Source organism: Echeneis naucrates, chromosome 5 (assembly GCF_900963305.1).
Source record: "Echeneis naucrates chromosome 5, fEcheNa1.1, whole genome shotgun sequence".
Lineage (NCBI taxonomy): Eukaryota > Metazoa > Chordata > Actinopteri > Carangiformes > Echeneidae > Echeneis > Echeneis naucrates.
Genome location: NC_042515.1, coordinates 9,410,114 through 9,436,690, shown reverse-complemented (window position 1 = coordinate 9,436,690; position 26,577 = coordinate 9,410,114). Strand labels below are relative to the sequence as shown.

General features: G+C 42.3%; 1 protein-coding gene across 3 annotated transcripts in view; it reads right to left on the bottom strand.

Moving 5' to 3' along the window:
• The window catches only part of atp2b2 (ATPase plasma membrane Ca2+ transporting 2), a 92,848-nt gene extending 66,553 nt beyond the window's left edge, over positions 1–26,295 (bottom strand). For all 3 annotated transcript variants that reach the window (XM_029503298.1, XM_029503300.1, XM_029503299.1), the window contains exon 1: positions 26,090–26,295. The gene's annotated coding sequence lies outside the window, so the exon portion shown is untranslated. The remainder of the gene's footprint in view (positions 1–26,089) is intronic.
• Positions 26,296–26,577: the final 282 nt, after the last annotated feature.

Genomic DNA, 26,577 nt, shown 5'->3' with positions numbered 1-26,577 from the left:
CGCATTTGCATACGAGATGGCAGCTGCACTGCAATACTGCATTGTAATATCCAAGCGCGCGCACGCACGCACACTATCACACACACACACACACACACACACACACACACAGAAAACCAGGAATAGGAAAGAAGACATGTTAACAGACATTGTCTCTGAGGTGAATTGTTATATAACAACCACATGAAGAGCCTCCTTTCAGCCACCATCAGTGCTCTCTAATTGGGTTGAAAGCAGCTGTCATGCTAACTAAGCGCAGGAGAGGGAGTCTAGCGAAGAAAAGGGGCTATTTTGGAAACCGGTGCAGGAGCTCTGCAGCTCCAACTCAAATCATTCTGAAGAGAAGATAAAGCCAGAAAGAAAAAGAAAAGAATCAAATAAAAAATAAGGAGAGATGAGTCAGAGAAAGGACGACACACACACACACACACACACACACATCCTTGCATGTGTACTGTATCTGTGTATAGCTTATGTCAGGTTACAAATTGTGAGGAGCGTTTGAAGAAAGGCAGTTGGCCAGGCAACCCCAATAGCTGCAGGGGTTGCAGTGTGTTACTGCAGAGTGCGATTGAGAGGAAAGAAAGTGAGAGCTGGTGATGATATGCTATAGCTCTGAGGCGGCTGGGTTAGAGGACAGAGGATGGGACACAGAGAGATATGAGCCTCTGGTCCAAACTGAGAAACTACATCATTCATATCGGTGGAAAACAGAGCTAAAGGAGTGGCTTAATAATATGTGAAGGTGTACCACTCACTCACCCTCCTACTGACTTCTACACTTCTATACTTGCTGTTCTGCCTCTGTAGCAGGCACCAGTTCTTGCAGGTGTGCACGTCACCTTCGCACTGACCTTGGCCAATGTTTCAACTGCTTGCTAACACTCACCCAATTTCTTTTTTCAGTGGAACATCTTTCAACTAATCTTCATATTATTAATATTAATAAAAAATTGGTGCCTTTTTTTTTGTCCCGCCCCTCTTTCTGTTCTGAATACTTTTATCTGGGGTTCTTAGCTTGCAACATTGTGGGAATGTGTCACCCTGCCTGGAGTAGTGGGGTGAAAGCACATTCATAACACCAACACCAATAACCAAATCAATGCTGGCATTTTACTGTCTGACATTTTGAAATGTAACAAGCAAATGCCACACATTAAATGCTTATGTTTATAATTACTGAAATGAATGCATGTTAGCTTAACAAACGGGAGGATGCTCTGCGGTTTCAACAGACTTGGCAGACAATCATCCTGTACAAGAGGAGCAGTTTCACTCTCGTCTGGTAGATTCTCCAATTACACTAAACTCATCTCCTGATTCTTCCAAATCATGCCGCCTTGCTGCCAATCACCTTGAATCCCGGTAATTGATAAGGTAGGAGGAGTGAAGTGAAATGCACTTTGCTGTATTTAACACTTCTCCATTCTGTAGATTCATTAGAATTTGTTTTAATGAAGCAAGACCGGTACAGATGGTGATACAATGGCGTAAAAAATAAACAGCAATAAGAGGAATCACAGAAGACGTCAGAAACAAAGACTGTTTATGTCTGAAGGAAGATTACCATTAATGATGACCTCACGTTCTTTTCTGGGGAAGAGGAAGCATCTGGCATGTCAGTCATGCTACGAGGGAAAATCGGTCCAGCAACTTCTGTAAATATGGATAAGCCTTCAAATAGCGATACAATCACATTGTTGCTCATCTAAGCATTCATTATTCAGAGCCAAGCACAAAACGTACGGGCAAATAACCAAAATATGAAAATCTGAGCTATCTCCCCAAACAGAGAAACGCAGTGGCAGACTGTCTATGAAGGTATATTTTTATTTAATGCAGTGGAGCCACAGCTACTGCATGTTTTTTTCGGCCACACTAACAGCGTAGCTTTAAGGGTGTTAATGTCCGTTGGTTTTTCCGCCAGTTACGTTCAAACTGACATCTCAATTGTTGGATGTGCAGCCATGAACAGTAGATTCGTACAAAGCTTGTGATCTAACATATCGAATGAAGTACAGATCCAAATACCAACTCAATGCAATATTTTCTATTTTGTATGAACATTCCTAGTCCCTGGATCATGTTTACAATAATCCCCATGATGCCATGAGGTCAAACTTTTGACGAACAAGTCACACTGCTAACGCTAATCTAGCGACTGATGCACTCGGAGGAAATAGTCATGATTGACATACTGATATGTTGAACATTACCTTCTAAGCCTGTTAGCATGATGATATTACTCAAAGCCGTCATGTGTCTGACCATCCGTCCACAGTACTGCTACGGACATGGACTGCAGTGGGCTGAAAGTTTCTTCACTACGGCTAATATACTGCCTCACTCACGGCTGAAGGACACACTTAGAATATTAAACAGCTTTCTTCAACATAACCAGAGAAATGTCAAGGACACGATGCCTGGTAGACTCAATTGAAAGACTGTATGTAAAGAAAATGAAAGCCGTATTTGGGTCATCCTCTATGACGTGACAGTCGCAACTTTCACAGCGTGTTTCTAAAATAAGGTGAACCCAGAATCAGTCTGTTTTAATCTGTTTCAGCGCCCGATTCACTGCCTTCAGAGCATCAAACAAGCGGGTGACAAATGGGCTTGTGGGGATTTTACTAATTCTCACACAGTATGACACATGATGCAGTCCACATGCAATATGGCTCACAGAATCGTAACGGTGCCGAGTCTGACACCATCCAGAGAGATTTCAAACCAAGAAAGGTCCTGAAGAGCAAACTGACTCATACTCATTTTCAAGGTTCAATGCATACAGCTTCTGTGTAATGAGGTGTAAACTGCAAATTTAAAGTTGTATGCTCAAGTTTTGGTTTTAGTCTCTTCCATAATGGCATACAGATGGCCTTGGAAATTCAAATGATTATGTGAGTATGTGACGAGGCAGAATCTGATATTTCCCATTTCTTAATCATTAATAGCACAGAAGCTGCGCATTCATCTTCCAGAAGATCTATCTATAGTATATATTCCTACAAGTCTTGAGAAGAACTTTAGTGATGCTTTCATCTTGGTAAATATCATAAAAAAAAAAAAAAAAAATCTAATCTGCACTGTCATACATGAGCACACTGACACTGGTCCTAAGTCCAGCATGTACATAAAAGCCAACTGTAAAAAACTAAACGAGTTAGACCCCCAACCTCTTCCATGTGTTTCCCTGTGGGCCAGGTTACTTTATCTGGACCAGCAAATGACCCATCGATCAAAAAGCACGATAGCTGCTCTGTGCATCTAAAGGGGTGACATGGTCAAATGCTATGAGATAATATAGAACCTGAATAAAACTGACTTGGAGGAGACTGCCAGATTTGAAATTCTTCAAAAATATTCGAGGTTAAGTTTGATATGGGACTCACGCACAACTCATCATTTCCTGAATTTCACAAAAAACAAGGCTCTTATAGCTACAACATATAATGCAAATAAACATGGAGACCACACGTTTCTGTCACACTTGGCTCTCTTTGACCATTATCAGCCATTGGGATTCGGCATTAATGTAGAATTGTAGGACAATTCCACATTCAATAAATGAAATGTTGATGGTTTTAGATTAGCCAGAAACCAGGAGAATAAAAACCGTAACCCTTTGAAGTTCATTTGTGTCAGCTGCCTACGATTTTTCCATAAAATGCCGTCTCAGCCTGAACATTTATATGATTTGCTTTGTGCTATTACATCAATCACTCCTGATGAACGACCACTAAATTACCAAGAACGTTCCTAAATGCTTTTGGTAGCATTTATGCCCACCGATGTGTTTCTTTCTACAGCTTCTCTGCATGTAGTATTTCATTTCTGCCACCAGTTCACTATTTGCCTTCTCTCTGTATGGAATTGCCATTAATCTGTTGGTCTCCTTCCTATGCAGGACCATTTAAAGTCTGTTCGGATTGCCTGATGATTAGACGACAACATGTGCATGTGAGGAATTGGTATATCTGGAAACACTCTGGCTGCTGGTGCACTGAGGATGCTGTGATAAAAATCTACAATGGCCACCCAAACATCTGGCCGTGGTGATGCTGTTGCGCCATTGTCTCAAGAGAGCGTCTGTGGATTTAGACACAGGAAGAAAAGAACTGATTCTGGTGTTCCAGGTTTCACTGAAAAATGGGACAACAGGCGTAAGGCCTAGAAAGATAGACTAGAAATAGAAAGAGACACGGAGAAACGGAGTCTGGCTTTGAATTGGGCCGTCTACAAGGAGATAAGGAGGAAGCGAAATGGTGTGACATTGGATTTAGTATGCACACCGTAGAGCACGTCTGTGTAGCAGAACAGAACAAAAGACAGGACGGACTCAGTTCATCAGAAAGCCTATTTCTTCTCAATTAGAAGAGACTGCACTCAAATCATAACTGAACTGAGGGAATGAGGACTGAGAATATAAATTACAAATTTTTTCATCATACATACAGTAGCGCATTAATCTGTGGCCGTGTGTCAACAGCATGAGATCACACAGGCACTCTCGCATTTTCATGTTTATAATGTTTGCTCATTTCTATACAAGCACCACCACACACACACACAAACACACACACACACACACACACACACACACGTACACACTAACTTCCCACTGCAAGGTAACTGGAATAAAGAATGACTGCTGTGGCTCTCTCTTTGCTCTAGATGAGCCTGTAGAACTCATGAGGGAATTATTGGTCTAATTAAATCCAACACATGCAGGCTGAGAGTGCCAGAAGGAGTCTAAGGAGAGGAGAAACTACCCTAAACTGGGAACATGCGAATCGCTATGAAGTGTCATATGTGATACGTTAACAAAATGTGAGCTGGTGAAGATATGATGCAAGGTGATATCACCACTAGCTTAACACGGACTCTCTGCTCCTTCACCAGATTATCTGTGGAGTCAGGATTCTTCCCACCTGTCTCCTTTTCTTTTCTCTCTTCTGTTCCACTGATGGACAGGCTTACAAACTCAAAATGAGGTATTTCTGAAATCACCATCCATCAACATGTGATTTATTGTTAACAACAGGTCAATAAAAAAAATGATGACAGCACCTGCCCTTGACTTGAGTCACCTATTCAAAAGATGTTTCTGTGGAAAAATGACAGTCAAGTCTCTCCCACTGCATCTGTCGCTATGCTACATAGAGGTGATGGTGACACAGCAAAATGTAATGCACTGCAACACTAACAGATTCTCTCCTGACGAAAGGAGATATGACAGAGCAGTGCAATGCATGGCGTGGGGTTTCTGTGAACGATGTGTGTTATTGTAAAGATCTGATGTACGCCATCCTTAAAAAAAAACAAACAAACAAACAAACAAAAATATTTTTGGGTCTGTGTATAAATAAGTGCCGTCCAAGTATTTATCTGAGTTTACTCTTTCACTACTGTGGATGACAAGTTCAAACAGCACCTTACATGTTTTAAGGACCTGTTTGTTCTACCTTTGAACAGAATACAGTCGACTAAGTCACTGTATGCTAACTGTGCCAACCCTGTTCAGAAATGCCATCAAATGTGTGGCTAAGATATTTAAACGGTGCTAGGAAAAGATCAAGGCTGCATATTTTTTCATCTCTCTTTGGTGCTAAATTTTCCCTCTTTCCTCCATTTTCGGTCAGTGTTCACGTGTGCGTTTCTTCCTTTAACTGTCTGATCGTGCGTTTTATAGATTAAATTAAAAGAAAGAAAGGGACAGAAAGAGCACTGGCACTGTTTTTTGAGCTGTCTGGCCATCTTGGTGCAGTGGAGTTGATGGTTGAGGTCACACAGTCATCCCGGCCCCAGCAGAGGAACAATCAATTTCCTATGACAGCCTGTCTAACGGTGAGGCTGACTGACTGAATGGATGGCTGAGAGACTTGTTAGCTGGGCAAATGGCTGACTGGTTGTTTGACTCGCTCGCACTGCTGTTTCTGAATGAATTTGTTTCCTTTTGTGTGCACACTGATTATCTGGCTCGCCACTGAACTGACTGACAAGTCAAGCTCCAGAAAACAACCCAATGACTGAAACATTTATGATAAGATAAGCAAGAAAACATTTCAACCAACCAGTCAGAGAGATTCCTTATTCATCGGCTTGTGACAGCAGTCAGCCACAGAGCCGGCCAAACAGCCAGTCGACCAGAAAGGAGACAGCTAACAGATCAAGGAGGAGATGTGATAATGTTCCCTATTAATTCAGTCACCGTGCCAAAACAGTCAGTTAGCGAACACAGTGAAGACAGCTACAGAGCAAATACACATTATAAGTTATGGCAGCAAAGCCTGCTGCTATGACAGAAGCAGTGAGAGAGAAGTGAGACTGCATACTTCACTCTGCTAACAGATGGCCAGAGTGACAAGGTGAGCAGCAAAAACTGATGATTTGAATTCTCTTTGAATACAGTAAATATACACACACATACATATACACACGATAATATATATATACATCATTTAACAGCGTTACATGTTGATTTGCCTGCAGGCTCACAGCCCATACATGCAACACACTCTCATGTGGACTCTTTATGAGTCACACAGAAAGGGCTGGGACACCCGGGGATGGTGAAAGGTTGGTCAGTTTTTTTTTTTTTTTAAGGTCCTCTGGCCGACTGCTGCTGGAGGATTTCTCTTGGTGCTCCCAATTGCCAGTCTGACTATGATGGACATCAACTGAGTGTCACAGAGAGAGAGAGACAGGGAGAGGGATACAAGTGGGGGTGAGATGGGTAGTGGCTGTGGTGGATAGCTAGGGATGCAAATTGGGGACAAGACGGTGGGGACAAAGAGATGTTTCTTACTGTCACTGTGCAAAGTTGAAAGTTTTAAGCATTAAAAGTGTTGACCCTGTAAGAGAATTCGAGTTGGGTCTCATGGACAGGCCACCCTGCCTACAATACTTCCATAGATCATATCAGGATACATAGATCGCCCTTGAAGTGCAATCACGGATACTGCTTCAGCCATTGTCAGATTTCTTTGTCTTCACTTAACTGCCTGGACCTGCACCCTGATCATTACTGGTGTCTCAGTCAGCACCTGTGGTTGGTTTTTCCTGTCCGCCTCATCACTCTCCTTATTTATTTATTCATTTTTAATAATCACCGATGGCTTGTTTCATTTTTGTAAAATGGACGGAGACTGAGCAAGAAAAAGAAAGAATGCTATTTTCCGTATCCACCCCAGGGACATGCCAAAACTGTGTCAAGAATTTTAACTGGCACATTCTCAAGAAAAAAGGTTGCTCACTGTTTGGAGCCCTGCTCAATGATAGATGTACACGTGTCAAATAGCTGGCCACACATGACTCCATTCTACAGGAGAATAATTTTTCATAGAGTATCCGTCATCCTCATGTCTCTCCAGCGGATCACCTGCTCCCTAACACCCTCGCCTGCCTGCCGACACAGAGCTACAATATTATCCATGTTCTGCATACCAACAAACACCAAACACAGATGAAACGTGTTCCACATATTAACATATGATATTCACCTGAGCCCGCAAACATGCATATGATTTGCACCAAGATGATCAAAATCAGGCAAACCAAAAAAAAAAAAAAAACAAAACAAAACAAAAAAACAACTAAAAACAAAAAATAGCAATCATAGCTAATCAGTTCTTCTTCTTCCATTTTGGACACTGAAATAGTATACTTACACAGCAGCAAGGTTGTCACCACCATCGCCCTGACGTGAAAATCCTCCCACCTAAAAATGATGCAGCAGCAGCGGACTAACCACTACAGCGGTGTTTGGGGTGTGTGTGTGTGTGTATGTGTGTGAGTGTATGTGCGTGTGTGTGCGTGTGTGTGAATGTGTGTATGTATGTGGGTATGAGTGTAGGTGTGCGTGTGTGCAGAGACTCGCTAAGCTGCACTCTCGCTGCTACTGCCTCAGCTGGGGCTGTCTCAATGCACAGCCTGTACCATGTCTGCAGGCAGCAGGGGTGGACGTGTGTGCGCGCATGTAAGTGCGTATGTGTGATTCTAGTTTTGTGAGGACCACTTTGAGTTACAGACGCTAGACAGAGCGAAGACATGTGGACATGTTGTGATGGTCGGGGTTGGCACTTAGTTTTGGCGGTGAAGGTTATTAGGGGGAAAGGAAGTGCATTTTGTCCACTGCAAGCTAGAAACGTGTGCTTGAATAGTGCCGCATGGCAGAGAGGCCCAAGACTAGATACAGGGATCGCAATAGATAGCTGGGAAGATGAATTGATGGGGACACAGAGAGAAGGAAGGGTTGAAGGAGATGGGAACAGCTGTGGCAGTCAATCCTTGTCTACATCCTTCTCTGTGGCTCCCTCTCGCTCACTGTCTTTGACAGTCTGCCCGCAGAGCAGGTCCACTGCAAACATGCTTGCAACTCCCCATTTCAAAAGATTTCTATACAAGGAAAAGAGATGGTGGATAAAGTGAAAAGAGACAAGGGAAGACAGAGGGAATAGATAATGTGGAGGAGGAAGAGAGGAAGAGAAGTGCTGGAGCGCGAGACAGAAAGAGGCCTTAAATGGACGCCAGAAAACAAAACAGCAATTGGAGAAAAACTGGGTGGGCAGGAAGGGCAGAAGGAAGGCTGAAGTATGTCGAGGTTAAAAAGGAGCAGATGCATGAGTGAAAACAGAGAGGAAGAAAGAGGAGGGGAGGCAACTTTCAAGGACTCGCATCCTTAGAAGGATTCCTCTCGTCTTCCGCAGGTCAGTATTTCCAAACAACACACAAGCTTGTGTGCGACTCAGCCCCGGGGACACGACGGCTGCAGGACATGGTGTTTGTGTGTTTACGACTGGCTCATCCTACACTGATACACACCTACACACACACACACCACACTCACACACCTGTCACAGCTCCCTCTCTTATTCGTCCACGGATATTCTTTCCTCCCCGTTATCTTTCTTCCACTGTTGCTGCCATGCTTTGTCACAGGTGTATTAAGTAAATATCAGATGTTGGACGGAATCACGAGCTGCATGCTGCCAAACTTCAGCTTTTTAACCATCCTGCTTATTCTCTTTACATCTGAACAGAGTTAAACTCAACACATCCAAGCCTGGCTGGGACAGCTGATACAACACACAGCATGCACCGACATACCTCATGTATTATAGAGGATTATGGACTTTTTATTGCATGCTGTTCAGTAGCACAACTGTTTTTTCACTTGGGAGGGAGTGCATGTTTTTGTTTTTTGCTAAGTTTGGAGTTAGAAAACAAAAGTTTTCAACACAATGTTTGAAAAAAAAAAAAACAACAACAAATGTTCGGAAAAAAAAGTCTGCATACTACTGCTGGCACTATTCTGAGGCGCCACGTCTTACACGGGACCGACATGTTAAACAAAAGAGTTATTAACTGATACACTTTACCTGCTTTGAAGACGCCTTTTATTCATTCATTCATCGTCTACCATTGATCCGTTTATGGGTCGCGGGGGGTGCCGGAGCCAATCCCAGCTCACACTGGGCAAGGCCATGGTACAGCCTGGACAGGACACCAGTCCATCACAGGGCCAACACACAGAGACAGACTGAGACCAACAACCATTTACACTCACACTCAGAACTACGCACGGTTTAGAGTCAGCAACCGGAGTACCCGGAGGAAACCCATGCAGGCACGGGGAGAACATGAACACTCCACACAGAAAGGCCCCAGGGCCAGGAATCGAACCCGCAACCTTCTTATTGTAGACAAGATTTTTTTTGGTCTGAAAATTAAATGTAAAATTCAATATTCATTTATCACCCTAATGAAGACCAGCTGGCATTAAAGTTGCTCTTTAGGGGACAATTAGTCAAAGAAACAGCTTGTTAGCAACATGACCAGAACACAGCTGCCTCAGAACATGCAGCAATGCAGGTGGAAGAAGGTGGAGGAGAATAAAACAGAAGAGAAATACAGCTGTTGGACAGGCCTGGAATCGATCTACAGACAGATCACTCTGCACAAGGTTTGATTACATTAGTTAGTTAAGTCTTTTTTAAAGCATTTTCTCTGGACATGCATGTACTGTGACCGGATGGATGGCACTTATTGACTCTGAGGAAATGATCAGACTGGAGATAGGAATATGCGCGTGGACCATCACACACCACCACCAAGTATTAAATGCAACTGCAATAAACATTCATCTCAACCAAAGCATGCAAAGAGAGAGCAGGGAGTCACACACGTAGAGAGAGATAGGAGAGAGAAGGGGGGAGCGAGAGCAGTGATGGGGATCAGAAACAGGCGCTGAATATCAATGCAGCAGGTCTGAGAGATTTCAGGGCTGCAGTGCACCAAAACTTGTGAGAAACGGCAAGAACAATAATATCACAGGCAGCAGGAGCTGGAAGTAGCTGTCCTCACAGACAGGCCCACGCTGCAAATTCTCACTGTCCTGACATGAGATTCCCTTCATTTGGATTTCCCCCCTTCACCTGGAAACATGACTGACAGACCACAGAAAACACACACACACACAGTTAACTGAAGAGAAATATATGCCATCCATCTCCATTAAATGGCAGTCATCTAAGAAGCCTGTTAGACACATTAGTATAATGCTCCTCATCCTCTTTGTCCTTTCCTTTATAAATGGCCTCTCTGCTCCCGCCCATAAAAGCTTGATTTCCCTCCAGAGGGGATCTGTTAACCCATAAAGTGCCATGTTTACCTCAGGCCAATCAGACATCTCGTATCCCGGTCACCAGCCACCAGCCAGTAACCATTAGCCTTATTAATTGCGGAAGCCTTGGACCATCTCCTGAGTGCGGTAGTAAAAAAAAATAAATAAATAAAAAAAATCATGCACTGTCAGTCCGCACACACAAGCGTGCAGCTAATGAGATGACTCCCAAAGGTCTGTAACCTTTCTCTATGAGAGGTCACCATCACACACACTCTGTCTAATCTAATAGATGACTTACACACTGCGTGTCTGCACTTCCTTGCAGCAACAGTTTCAGACAGTTATGAAGAGTGAGAGCCCCTTTCAGGGTCTACATCATGACTTCATTGCTTGTTTCGTCCAATCTCCAAGATGAACGCTATTATTGTAACATAAGGTCATTGATTTCACATTCATTTTCATGTGTTTCACTGCTCAGGATAACATAGGAGGAATCCAATCAAATTTTTATTGCCTTTCTCCAACTTGCATGATGACATTATTCTGATTTGTGCTCCACAATCAGCCATTTTCTAAGATGCCTTTTGATGAGCTGTACTCAGCATTAAAAAACTTTTAAAATAAATAAAGAAGATGAATTGCCTCCACACATTTACTTTCCTATAGGACTTTCCTTATATTGCTGGAATATAATGATCTGTTTAAGCATCACCGAAATCCAATTGGGACTGGGACTAAATGTTTATTCTCATTATTGATTGATTCACTGATTTGTAGCTTTGAGCAATGACGCGAGAAAATACATAAAATACAAAATCTTAAATGACAAACACAATCAGAATATTTCCCATTTTTGGTCAGAAAAGAAAAAAGATCGCCCTGTTGTTGAATTTTTTTGTTATGTAATATGCTGAAGTTTTTAGTAAATATTGACCATCCCAAAGATTCACGAAAGACTCCTGTTTTCTGAAAGAGAGGAATGGATATATAATGTGTGAGCAGCATGGCAGATCATACAGTACTATGAGTCTCTTCCTCCCGTTGCAATTTCCTTTTCTACACTTCTCCTTACACCTCCGTGACGCCTTTCTATCCTCTCAGTCCTTGTTCCAAGAGTGATGGAGAATTTCATCGAACTCCCCAAGGACGGCCATGAGACTAATGGAAACACACACACACACACATACAAGCCTGGAGAGTCGCACAAAAACTATGACACCTACATCCACATACACACACCAACACACAACGCCAGCAGACAGGAAGACATCATCTGACGGGCAGGGTGAACTCAGTCAAATTCTCCTCAGAGAAGCTCGCTGCATATCAAGCTGAGAGGCAAGGTTAGGTAAAGGAGATGGGGACATTACGCTGTGACAGATCGCACAGGTAGAACATAAAACAACAGCAAACGCTCAGTTTTACTTTTCTCAACTGAGCGTGTACCCTTGGTATGAAATATGGGAGTTTGCTAGAGATATTATATTAAGAATTGCCTGTTCATACGGAATAAAGCTCATTGTGTAAGCACAACAAGCCTGGTCAGTGCCATAGGACTGTTGTGTTATCATTATGAAATGGGGCATAACGTTGCTGTGTATCCATTGGTGGATATTAAGCATTCAACATGCCGGAGATGTTTTGGCATATTGCCATCCAATATATTTCCTTAGACCTTGATGCAATGCTGTTGAAAACACTAAATCATCACATGAGAAACCATTTACTCCCTTTTTAAATATGCTTCAATATGTATTTAATCAACTAATTATATTGTTGTGCTCCTCCATTTGTACGAGATACAGCTAATTACATTTAATGAAGACATTGCGGACAGGATACAGGATATAAAAGCCCAGAATAAAAAAAAAAAAAGGACTGAATAAATCAAAATGACGTATGAGCTCACAGTTCATCAAGTCTTAAAATAGATTATTTACTTTATGCCTCTGAGACTCTGTTGCTTTTTCCCTTGGATGCAAGAAGCTTTAGTCTATGGCTTTAGTCTCTTTTATAACCAGTCAGTCTCACCCAACAAGCTCAGGGTGTGAAGAAGACAAAGACAGCAGGCATCAGCCCTATTATACTTATATCTGGGTATATTTTAGACTTAAAACGAAGAGTGAGCTGCACAGAGGTCAAGCTCTATGTAAACTGTGATAAGTGGAGGCTAACATAAATTTATAAACACAACAATGACCCAATCTTTACTTCACTGAATCCAGAGAGAACACTCAAAGAAACAGTATCTTTGACCCAAAAACATATGACAAAGGCTGAATGGCAGTGCAGACACTGAGCAAAGAAGTATGAGGCTTAGCTCTTGTGGTGATGCTGAAATATTAATCAGTGACTACAGAGCCAATTCTTAACACATAACGAGTGAAAACGCAGATTTCAGAGGGTCGTTAAGAGTCTGGGGAAGAGTAATTGCGTGCGTGGGTGGAGGGCTGAGGCTCACTGCTGAGACATTCATGTCTAACAGACATTTTACTTTTCCTCCCCGTGTCATCATTTCACTTTACACACTTTTCACTTTCACACTGCACAGCTGAGTCACGGTTGCACATAGAAGTGGTGACTGTATTTTGTTTAAACCGATGCGTGCGTGTGTGTCGGGGGGGGGGGGGTTGATCACTTCTTTTCCTAGTATTTAGACTAGTTAGATGAATATTCAGCTTCTACATAAGAGGAAGATTTCTCAAACTGTCCAGGAAGCAGGTTTGGATGAACGTCTAAATACGACCTCCCAAGTTTTGTAGGGGAAAAGCCTTCACCTTGCTGACGGTGGTCATTGTTCCTCATTGTTTGACCCTGGGGAGCAGAGCTGAACATTGTTGTACTGATAATCTTACAAAGCTGCTAGATTCAGATTCAGTGAGGTACAGACAAGAAAAGCTGCGTGTCCAAAGCCATTAATCTACTCCAGCTTCCTCTTTTGTTTCTTTCTTCATTTATCTCCTCTCCCTCACTGTCTCCCTCCTTCTCTCTACACACACACTCTCAGTCCTAAATAGCCATATATTCAGTTCCTATTCCCCCATTTCCAGGGGAAATTAATGCTTGGTTGAGGTGAGGTGTGAGGATTAAACTGTGGCAGAGGATTAATCACTGCTGCATGCCTGTAAGATGGACAATTCCAGATAGTTTATAAAAAGACTGGAACATGCATATGAATAGATACAGCCAATTTTGATTGAATATAGTTCATTCTCAGCAAGACTGGACATGGAAATGCTTTTACATTTTATTGTTGCAGTACTTTAGGACTCCTTTTATTTCAATAAAAGGAATAATTTCAGAATAATTTTGTTAAATTAATATTAAAATCAAAAGGTCAGATTATGTATCACCTCTTTTTATAAGACTATTTGCCAAGTAACAGGAACTCTGATGCCTTGGAATGACTCTTCTCTTTTAAGGAATAAGCTTCCCTTAAAGGTGTCAAGTTCAAGTTAATGCAAATGCAGATATGTAAAACAGTTCTGTTCAGTTGACGTCAGCACAGGTTTTCTGAGCCAGTGGCAGTTGGGGAAATGAGCTGACTCCGAACACACTACGATTGACAGTCAATATTTTTTACAAAGGCCTGTCAGTTTAGCTGCAGGCAAGGAATATCCAATAAGCATATGCGGCATGGGGTGAATTCTGAGTCACTTCATCGTAGGAAAGTTGAACCCTGAACCCTAAGTATGCTTCCATGTATTTAAACGGCCTTCACACTGGAGAGGTGGGCAGTCCGTCGCAGGACCAATGTACAGAGACAGAAAGAGATGAACACTCAGACCTACGGACAATTTAGAGCCACGATGTTTGCATGTTAGTCACCTAAGCATGCATGTCTTTGGACGGTGGGAGGAAGCCGGAGTACTCGGGGCAAACCAACACAGGCACGGGGAGAACATGCACACTCCACACAGAAAGGTCCCAGATCCGGGAACCGAACCCGCAACCTTCTTGTTCTGAGGGAACAGCGCTAACGATTAACACCGCCCAAATCTGCCCAATACTTTGGTTTAAACTTAGTTTTACTCCCATGAGCCACTGATGCATTTCGATTTTAGCGTATTTTAGTGAATTTTAGCATGTTGGCATGCTTTCTCTGACAATGAGCACAGCAAGCATTGTTCCCAGTAACTAACATTGCCAGTGGAGCCTGTTAGCATGCTGATGCTATCATTTGTCTTCAAGATAAACAGGCTTCAAGTTTGATTGGGACCCCCCCATGAAGCTGGGAACCAGGCTAATGGCAGACAACCGCCTTGAGAAAACACGTTTATATTCATGAGGCAAGGTGTCATGAATCCTGTGCTGAATGCAGGAGGATCCTAATGCTGCTGAAAAGAGTATGTGCAGCACAGGCGAGGCACAGCTACCTGGACCCGCGCCAACCTCCACGTCCAACACGGTTCACAAGAGAACTGTCCACAAATAGATACCGAGGCACCTTTGACACTTCACGCTCCATCTAAAATTAGTTGCTTTGAGGTAACTTTTCAAGGATCATGCCTTTTTTTAAAGCAGCCAATTAATCAGAGCCAAGTTACACAGAACGATTGGCAACAGAGGGGCAGGACAGAGGGCAGAGAAAGAGGGAAAGAGGAGAAGACAACACAAGAGTGCTGAGAGAGACGTAGAAAACGGGGGACACCCCATGTCCTGCTCAGGCTGCCTCTCATCTTAACTGAGATGAACACAGCAGATGGATTATCTAACTGTATGGAGTAGCAGTCCAACACATCCACTGCCTGTCTATGATGCCTAATGCATCATCCATCAGTCTATTGGTCGCTGTCCATCGCTGTGCCAGAGCCAATACAACCTCACACTCAGAGACCGACTGCGTGCTGCTCAATTCTTTCTGTTTCCTCGTGTTTGACTGCTTCGGGGAGGTCATCTTATCTTTGTGACGGTAACAGCCAGAGAGCGGTGGTGCTCTCAGGGCCGGCTCCCCCCTGACATCAGCAGCACAGCTACCCGCCAGATGTCTTGCTGATATTTGGTCAGATTTCCAGACGTTTGCTGTCAACATCTGTCTATTTTGGCGGTTCAGAGGGATTCATAATAAAAGCTTTCATGGCACTTATTCTAACAAATTCTCAACCTGCCACAGCATTTCTTTGCTTTGCTGAAGTGCTAAGATACACACGACTACAGGACAGGAGAGATAATTGGAAACGACTGACAAAGAGTAGGCAGAGAAAGAAAAACTATGTATTTATTTTTCTATGTTAGTACTTTGCTTGTGGGGCGTGATGGTGAGGGTGATGGTAGGGGGTAACACAGATATGCAAATAAGGTTTTATTTTCACACATTACTTCAGGTCCCCAACATTAACCGTGCTAATGAAACGCAGGACAGACTGAGTGAGGTAAAGAGGTTAGAATACCAGGAGGACGCTGTCGGAACAAGGAGAAAGGTAATCTCCAACAAGAAGCAAGCAGTTTAACTTGATTCTACTCTGACCTCCGGCACCATTCAAAACACACGCACACACACGACAAGTCCTGCTGGGTAAGCACTCTACAGAGCCATTAATGTCACTTCTCACCGCGGTCACTTCCGCAACCTTACAGGACAAAAGATCACTTTATTGCAGACTGTAAGCGTTCGATCAAACATCTGTCTGTGCACGCGGATGTTTTCATGTATAATATCCCACACATTATTTTTATGACCTCTGCTGCAGGAAATTTAACAATGCACAAGTTTTCCTGCGTGCTCACCGTGCATGCTCCTCTGAGCATTTAGGCTTTTGCGTGTAATGGGAAGTGTAACGTGCAGTGCCAGAATAAGATACGTTGAGCCTCTGTGCCATTTACAGCAGACTGGGCACTGCAATGAATTTATTCAGCAAGTGTTGCATTCAGCTACCAAATATTGGGGAAGTCACAACAAATATTCAAGAGCTCAAGACGCCCCACTGTATTACAGCTTATGTCCGAGATGAGATTATTTTATGATTTCCTCAAACCTTCATGAATACGGGAATTTGGGATATGCGCACTATGTGTGTCTTTGCTTTTGCACTGTTGTTGTGCTTGACACATTCCACTGTAAAAGATTTCCTGCCCTGAAAAAGTTCTTGTTGCTATGCAACTGATCTGCCTGGCACTGAGAATAATGCTAGCTTACATCGGCTACACAGAGTAACCCTCCCAAACACACACACACACACACACACACACACACACACACCAGGCAGCTCTTAGTCTACATTCTGTACTTGTTAAAAAAACATTGGACTATTAAGTTAGCATGGACAATCTTTAAGCTGTATCGTTTTTGACAAACAACAACAATAAAAAAGAAAAACCTTTTGTATTTCTATTTTAATTCCCTCCTGCTGATGCTTTAACATTTACACAGGATAATGTAAAACCTATTACGCAGAGACAAAAACAGGCACATTGCAGGATTCTTACCATCATGATCACACAGTAATGAAATTTGTGGACAGATTTACACAGAGTGGAATAAATAGACAATACAGAAAGAATTCACATGAAAAAGAAAGACAAAGGGGAAAGGCAAAGAAAGACACGGAGGCACTAATCCTGAAACATACCTTAAAGGATGTAATCCTTTTACTATCAGTCAGTTATTAGCTATTTCTATTTGCATGGAGGCCCTCAGGATGAGATTTGAACTCTCCTGGCTAACACACCTGAACTCTTAAGCATGCACACACACATGCACTCACAGGACTTGTGCATTGTGCACTTTACTTCTTACTGCTGCCCCTTTTATTTATTCATTTATTCAACTGTTGAGTGTTGTTGCTTTTGTCTATTTTTATCCCAGGGAGTTGCATTTGAATTTCGCTGTAGAGTGCACAATGACAACAAACGCATTCTTCTTCTCTGCTTCATCTTCTAAAGGCCACAATCGAAGAAGGCAGTCCCTGATGTAACACCTTAGTATAACGATTTTCTGTCATCGCTAAATCCTTTACAATCTACATCTCGCAATTTCGATGCTGCTGTTACTTCATGAGTCAAAATCAGCATCATGTGTTTAATCAAGTGGACATGAAGGTGGGTTGGTGAGCAATATAAGATAAGCATCAGTAAATGTGACAAAATGTTCCAAATAAAACAAGTTGGTCTCTCAAGCCCTTGGAGGTAGAAGAAGAGTCAGATTAGGTGACAGGATATATGTGAAGTACGTGATTAAGAGTGATGGAGGGAAGAGAAGAGCCAAAACTTGTTTGGGAACGGTGGGCTTCGGAGGACAGATAGTCAGGGCTGCATGTAAACCAGAGCTGCCTGACTGAGCTACATGTTACACAAATAATACAGAGCACACACATACACACACAGGCACACAAACTGTTTCTGTCAACTTCTATCTCTTATTATCCAAACACACACACAGTGAAAACAACTTGCTTACTCACTCACTGGCATGCTACTGCAGAGCTTTAGCCCATCTCCCTCACGGTCACACCAAGGGCATCCACTCCCTGAAACAGCGCACACTGTAGCTCATCACTCAGAGGAGAGGAGAGGAGAGGAAGTTGTCTGTTCGGTGATGCATGCACTAAGAAAAGAATGAATATTATTCAAAGACCGATGGGTGAGGTGAAATGGCAGAAAACAGACAACTAAAACTGACAATGCTATGGAGGGGAAGAAAGGAGGAAAGACGAGACAACAGGAGATGGTAAAAGGCAGAGAGTCTCACTCAGGACATTGCCGGGTAATGGAGATGAGATGTTAATGTGCCTGCTAGTGATGCACTGCAGCAAACTGAGGGGAAAAGGAGAGAGAGAGAAGAACAAGTTAGAGGAGGTGGTGGAGGACACGAGAAGACGTGGAGATTACAGGAAATGAGGAGGAAGAGGAAGAGAAGGAGCGGGAGAAAGCGAGAGGGAAGAAGACGGTTTTGAAATCAGAACTTTGATAAGGCTGATGATGCAGCAGGAACGATAAAGAATCAGCACGATTTCAACAAGTAAACTGTTCCTTCTCCCATCGCTACGGCCCGCTTTCCAATTAACCTAAATGTTCAAAAAAGGTTTGAAACAGAACTTCTGACATGAACACATCTTTGATGTAACAGTTTAACTGCTGGGGAACCTGCAAAGCAGCAAATCTTACACATACAGTCGTCGTTTTCCAAAGACTGACAAAAATAATGGAGCAATTTCATTAAAAGATGGAACTAGGAAAAAAAAAAAAAAGCAGATCAGAGGGATAATGAAAAACATAAGCATGCCGTTAAAATCTGACACACTGAGACAAAAACACAGTACACATACATGACAACTGCTGCTTCTCCACGGGGATTTTAAATAATCGCAAGAAAGCAGCTCAGTGTTATGAATTGTTATTAATCCATAAAGTCAGCATGAGTCCTAAAGTGAAAACTCACCACAAAACTGTCTGCAGCCCTGATAGGTTTTTACTTACTTCGGTCTAAAATTTGCTCTGCAACTGTTTTTCAGCGAAGCGTTGTAATAAGTGCTATTTAGCTTTGCACACAAACTGATGTGCTCTTTCATGTGTGATGTGCTACTAACCAGTCGAGTCACATATAACACAGACTTCTAAACCTTTATGCATTGATTTGAAGGCACTTGTGCTTAAATTCAGCATAATGAAGACACCACCATCAGTAACGTGAATTATTTAAACGCAGTGAGCATCCCGTTGCGTGACACGTCTTTCATGACCTCATAAAACCAGCATATTATTTCATACTTCATGAGTGGCTCCCATCACAATACCAATACATCAAAAGAAAGCACACCCGCCACTTTAGACATCATGTCTATATTTATCTCTAGCCTGAGAAACAAAGTGCAGAAGACACAGGACACACACAGGACACACTCGCCGCATGTTGGATTCAAGGCTGGCCCAAAGCAAGGCAGAATTACATAAATGAGTGAGGTCTTTGTAGTGTGGAGCATTCACATGAAACATGAATGACGAAGATCTCAACATGCCTTTGGCTGGAAGATTTATATTTTATATGTTCAGTGTTACCCTTACAGAGGGTGAGTTAAGGTAAAGGAAAGACGGCCATTGCCATTGAGAATCTTTTAATCCTCGCAAAAACTATTTTTCCTCTCCACAAACTCAAGCATGATCTAAAGGGGAAGGCCGGCGCAGACGAAACGAATTCACCATTCTGTGGGAGCACCAGAGGGAGAAAGTTTCAAAGCACACAGCAAACCCACTAAATACTAGATGTAAGGAGTGTGTTTGTTTTTGCTGATATCATAGTGAAAAATGCAAGGCCTTTCTCCAGCTAGGATAGCGCTACACCTGTCAGAGCTTAAAGTAGCTTCATATGAACTAAAAAGGTTTGTTTGTGTTTATTCCCACCAAACGCAAACAGCTCCGAACTTACACAACAATGCCACGTTTATGTAAAGGTCCAAATAATTCCAGTGCTCTACCAAAGTACCAGAAAGCACACTAAACATGTAGAATGTGCACTAACAGCACAAGTTCCTGAGCCAAGTAACCAAAATCTGCGTGCACTGACATCCAAAATAATAACAATGACTCAGAGGTCATTCTGGTTTTTCTTCCCCATGCTTTGGTTGCTTTCACTGAGCAGAGGATTGTCTGAGTGTACTTCTGACTGAACTGTTGTAACTAATAAGGTCCAAAATGGACACACTTTTCCATTTTGGTTCTAATTCCACCCTCTGAGCTAAGAAAAGTCACCACTGGCACCATCTGTGTACAAAACAAAGATATTTGTTTTGTTTTGTTTGTTGTTGTTGTTTAAAGTATAACTTAAATAAGAGAAAGCTTGATGTTTCCTCATGTGGAACTGAGGCCCTGTATCACATCATATCATGCAGTTTATCACAGTAAGCCTGGCACGCACTTCTATCTCATTTCAGGAACATTCATTTCATCTTAGCGCGACTCTCCTACGATTGATCTTTAACTCCATATCACACACACTTATGGACAAGGCCGGGTGTGCGGGGGGTAAGAGGCCATCTACGCCACAGAGAATCCTCACATACACAGAGTGAGGAAAGAAAAACAAAATCAAATATAGATTATGATGTCGCTGACAGATGGATGGGAGGATGGACTGAGGGACTGATGGATGAGAGCGTGGAAGTGAAAGAATCAATAAGTGGAAGGATAAGTGAAGGGATAGCAAGTCAGGATGGGTATAAGATGAATGGCTGAAGGTACTTCTATTTTTAGTCTTTCTTTTTCGTACCAAAAGGTTTCTTAAAACTCCAGAGACTCTATCCAGCACATTCCATCGACATAGGCGTTACTAGAGTAGCGTCATGTGAACCGATACAATTCTGCTAATGGCAACAACTGGTATGCCCCGCCAATTACATTTTTATTTGACTCTCAGAGGAGGAAGGGTGATTTTAACAGGTTATCTTGTTGACTTTGTAATGTAACATTACAACATAACATTACATTTCTTCTTTACTCTAAAAAAAAAACTAAAAAAAAACAACTGTGACTGCAAGACCTTAAAGCATTAAAAAAAAAAAAAAAAACATCTTAGAAATGGGATTACGACAAGAAGGCATCCGTGGAAGTTATAGCCACTGCACCACAATGTTTAAACAATGGTGCATGAAGAAACTGGGCAGGCGTCCAGCATTATCTCTGCAGCAGAACAGGGTGATACGTAACGCTCTCTCATTTTATTGTTCACTCGCTAACACACATGCATATCGACAGCACTCTATTTTGAGCATTTAATGCCCAGGTGCATCAGGAATGGTCTTTTTTTTGGGGGAGGGGGGGGCAATGCAATGACCAGAGCTGCACAGTTGGAAGAGAGCCCCGATTGGGAGGAATATTTCATTTTTTTAAGTGTCAGAGCTCAAATGTGAAGTCTTTGCATGTATGTTGACAAGTGACGGGGAAAAATACATTTTGAAGAACGGGTAATCTAACTAATTACTGTTTCCATCATTACAACACTGCTACCGCCACTCTGCTCATTAAACTGTTGTGACCGCCGGCTCGCTCAGTCAAAGAGGAGCTGGAAAGTTAAGTGCTAAGTGATGCTGACGTGCTAAAATAGAGTTTACAAACTGGAAGTGCAGACATCACAATGTTTGCTGCCAGTACTTTATCATACGAGCCGTCAGTTTAAAAAAAAAAATGCATTTAAAAAAAAAAAAAGTAATGCAGTAGTTACTATATAATGTATAATTCGATCACTAACTTGGTTACTTGGTTCTTTGAGAGAAATAACTACAAACTACTTAGTTTTCAGAGTAGCATGCTCAGCACTGGCGTTAAGTCACAGCTTGTTTTTTAAAAGTTATGACGTCAAAGTTCCTTCACTGATAAGTTTACATACATTAGTCAATTATGGCCTCATGATCAAATACCAGATTGGATTTCTGAAAAGTTTCATTACGCTGAGAAAATGACTAAGCACCAGACAAACATCCAGCTCAGCAGCGTTAGAAGATACTATGAGTGCGACAGGTTGTATTTAGCCGCCATATTAAGAAGCAGGTAAATGAGCTTTGAATGATTTCATTAATTTTAAGTGTGCTGAGCAAATGAAACCAGATTGGAAAGATTCATTCAGATAATAAGTTGTGCTGCAGGTAGAATTCACGGCAAGCTATCAGGCTGGGTTAAAAAAAAAAAAAAAAAAGAAACAGAGCTGAGCTAACAGGCTTCAAAATGAGAGGGGACTCCACTGTTGTAATTCTCCGGATTAAACATATGTTCTTGTGTGAGACATCGAAGAGCTGCTTTGGAAAGTAAAAGCACAGAGCACACATGTCAAGCCTCGTTATATTTGGATATACCTGAATTAAAAAATGTATGCAACTAGCAAAGCCAACAAAGGCACCCATATACATGTATACTAATTAATGTCATGTTTTTTACTTGTTCTAACGTTCAAAATGTATTTTTGTGAAGCAGAATTTTCCTCAGGGGCATGGCCCAATTCATTCTCTCTGAATATTCAAATTACATTGGGTCCCAATTAATTGCAGGGTGCATGTGGGAATACAGTACTGCATCTCAGAAAGGCCCGTTTCTATGTCTGCACAGAGGGATGTTATTGCTCCACTGGATGTACTTATAGACAGAACACTATATCAGTGCACTACATCGCATGATTTCTGGACAATAATGAAGTGGATGAGACCAAATTGTTGTTTTGAAGCAGCAATTTGTAATCAATACAAAGTAATGATACGTTTCTTCTCCAGCGCACTTGAGCTCTGTCCTGCAGCTCAGAATGCAGGCCCAGTGTCATCCAAACATCACTCTAGTTGAACACTGACAGCTTGATGTGTCTTTGAAAAATGGAGTCACTGATTCTAGTTTTACATCATCCTTCTGTTTTGCTCTACACTAACACAGCCAAACTACACAATGCATCACTGCTGTCGAGGACTTGTAAAAATTGCACTGACCACATTCTTTGTGACCTCCAGGGACCTCACATCCTGTTTCAGAGCTCAGTTTAGAGCAATTTCATTATATTGAACACAAATCAGACTGAACTGAACATGGTAGCAAACTGTCGAGTACGGCCCCTATGGTCAACCTCAACAACATCTGTGGGCGTTTTTCTATCCAAGCTGCTGATGAATCGCAGACATTTAAACATTCACTGGCCTTTGAGCTCTCGTTTGTTCTCACGTCTTAGATTCTTCTTGTGTAAGACTTTCATTTCACTGCACTGTGTGACGGGCATCTATAGAGCACGTGTAGGAAAAAACAAAACTAAGTTGCTCATCTAAAGTCAGCTTAGAAAGACAACACAGCTTGCCCCCCCCCCCCCACTCCAAACACACTTTTCAGGCAGTATTGATGCAGACCTCAGACAAAGACAGGTATTTTTGCATTAAAAAAAAAAACAATGTAGGGGGGAAATACATACTTATCTCCCATTCTTTTTTCTTCTCTTCCTCCTTCCAGCTGCATTCATTATGAGAAGCTAATTAACTAAGACCAATGACTGAACTGAGTCACCCCACGAGCGGATCAGGGCAGCATCTATTTTAGGAAGAGTTTATCAGTTAGGGCAGTGAGAGATATTCTGCCTGAAAACAACCAAGTCCCTCAGAAACAAATCAACTGCTAGGAAGTAACATAATATCTGTGTGTGTTTCTGTGTGAGCAGCAGGCATGCAGGTAGCTCCTCGCTGCTCTTTGGTACACTGAGTGCATGGGTTTGTTGATTGTATCTCTCTCCTGGCACTTTAATGGTTGTGGTACACTTGTCCACGGACCCGGCATTAGCATGGTCAAGTTATTTCGTCTCAGGGGTTATTTCCACTGACCGAACAGGATTTTTCCGTTCACTGCCTCAAACTTGAGTAAGAAACCGACAAACTGTGTTTTTCCATTATTGCAGATACACTGGCTGGTGATACAGGGAGCAAGACATATCTGTGATTTATCAACAGAGTCTTGCACTCCACCTCTGAAAAAGTGTATTGTTTTTTTTTTTTTTCAATATTTCTGCTTGAAACCAGTTAAACCTCTATTTCACTTCTCTCTTGGTATTGTACCACTGAGACTATCCAGTAAAGATTCACATTAAGTAAATAAGTAAATGGATGCAATTATCACCCGAACAATTCGATAATGAATGAATCGCCTGTGAGTTGTACTTATAGAGAGGACTGCAACAATCAATGATCAATGCAGTCAAACACTGCACTGATACTTCATTTTTCTTACTTTCATTGTAGCTCATTCAGAGCAATCCTCATTTCTTTTGGTCCAATAAAGTGAAAAATAAAATCCGATGTAAACATAATGTTTAAAGAAAGCTGAATTCAGTCTACGTGGGGAAAGAAAAAGAAAAGGAAGCAGAGTAGAGAAGTAGGTAGGAGATAAGGGAGGTGAAGATGGGGAATCAGGAAAGGATGAATGAAGGGAATTTCAGGTGCGAGTGCTCTATCACCCAGTAAATGATGAGGGGATGAATTTGGGTGACTCTACGCACATGCACACATGCACACATGCACACATGCACACACACACACACACACACACACACACACACACACACACACACACACACACACACACACTCTGCTGGATGTAAGCAGTGCCGTACTAGCTTGTCAATCACCCTGAAGGACGCCCCAATCACACACCTTACACCACCATCCCCCAGCCCTCCATCCCCATCCTTCGGGTGTCTTAGGTGCTGCACTCTTGGAGCTCTCTCTGTCCCTTTGCTGCGCTCATTAACCGGCGATTCTTCACGGCACAACATGAAAGGATGGAGGAATTCTAAAATAAGAAACCTGCCTGCCTACCGGTAAAGACTTTTCAATATTTCAAATGTCTGATGGTACTGGCAGAGGGAGCGAACAAAGCCCAACATTTCCCACCAGAGTGTTACTGTCTGCATGGAGGTAATATTTAACACATTTAACACATTGAATGCTGACAAAGATTTTCATCAACAAAAATAAACTCCAAAATTTGGACACAGGCTACGCGTTTGGTGTTGGCCATTGTAATTAACTACATACTATGTAGACGCCCTCTCTAGTGAGCACTCACACACACGTGTGTGTGTGTGTGTGTGTGTGTGTGAGACTGTATGTTCAAGTCTCTCTCAGGAGACTTTCCAGTCCCTTCATGTTGTCACAGGGTTTGGCACTGGTCTTGTTTCCCCAGATGTTCCCACCATCCTGTTTCTCTTGCCTGTTTTTTTTTTTTTTTTTTTTTTAAATCATCTGCCTACTCTTCATTTTCCATTTACAGGGATGAGAAACTCACTCTTTCAACTTTCCATGTCTTGCTGGTGTGGTTCCCGTGTCAAATGCAAACTGCCACTAAGTCATCCCCATCCTACCCCCAACTCTGTGCTCTGTAACTGATGAGGAGGAGAAACGTCTTCTTTGCATGTGCAACTACCTGGAGCAATTCCTATTTAAACACACAACAAAGGTGGACAAAACTGAAACTCACAAATGAGGATAGACTAAAATCCCAATCACTGAAAAAAAGTTGCTCTATGTCTGCCATTAAGTGGAGCATGTTTGTACTATAACTATTGTGCAGAAAACAAAGACAAGCAGAGGAAAAGCTGATGTCTTTGTTAAGAATTGATGTTGACATCCATACATTGACGGCACCATTCAGAAGATGACCTTTCTATAAACACTGCCACAAAAGGTCCCTTCTCTTTGCTTTGAACAACAAACAGGGCCAATAGAAGACTCAAGCACATTTCCTCTAAGAGGACTCCGCTTGGAGCAGGGCTGATTAATGAGCCCATCTCAAAGAGAATCTGGTGTACTGAGACCAACGCTGCAGTTGGCTCCTGCTACTGCAGTTACAGGAAATATTAGGCAGCACCTTCAGGATTAAGACTGAAGTAGTGCACTACTTGTCAAGTGTAGTTTTACTGCCCCTAACTAATCCCTTAGCATATCTCCACCTTGGCAAGAGCAGTCTCTCCATTTGAACAAAAATGCCACTGTTTTGTTTTAAAAAGAGCTTACTTACAGTCAAACAGCAGAGAGAGGGAAGCGTGGCGGTGGTGCAAGGTCCGATTTCCACAGATATCCCTTTTGGTGCTGATGATAGTTGTAGCAGCAGGGTGGACTGTCCAAGAGTGAATCTATATATAACCTAGAGAGCTGGTAGCAGAAGCAGACAGCGGGCCGAATCGGGCTTTTTCACGTCGTACAGACAGTGTGTTTGCCGTAAGCAAACTCATTCTGAATGGCTGGAAAGCTGCACAGCACAGGAAAGTACAAGAACAAGAAGCTTCACACTAGGGCTCTGTCCCCAGAACAAATGAAAGGAGGGAGGGAGACAGGGAGGGAGAGATGGAGGAAGAGAGAGAGGGACGCAGGGAGGGAGAGAGTTGGTGGTGTGTACATACAGGACCTGCTTGCATGACCTCTTGTGATGAGGGCACATGCTGACACACACGCACAAAGCTAAAGACCGCAGTCACTCTTGAGAAAAAAAAAAAAAAAAAAAAACCT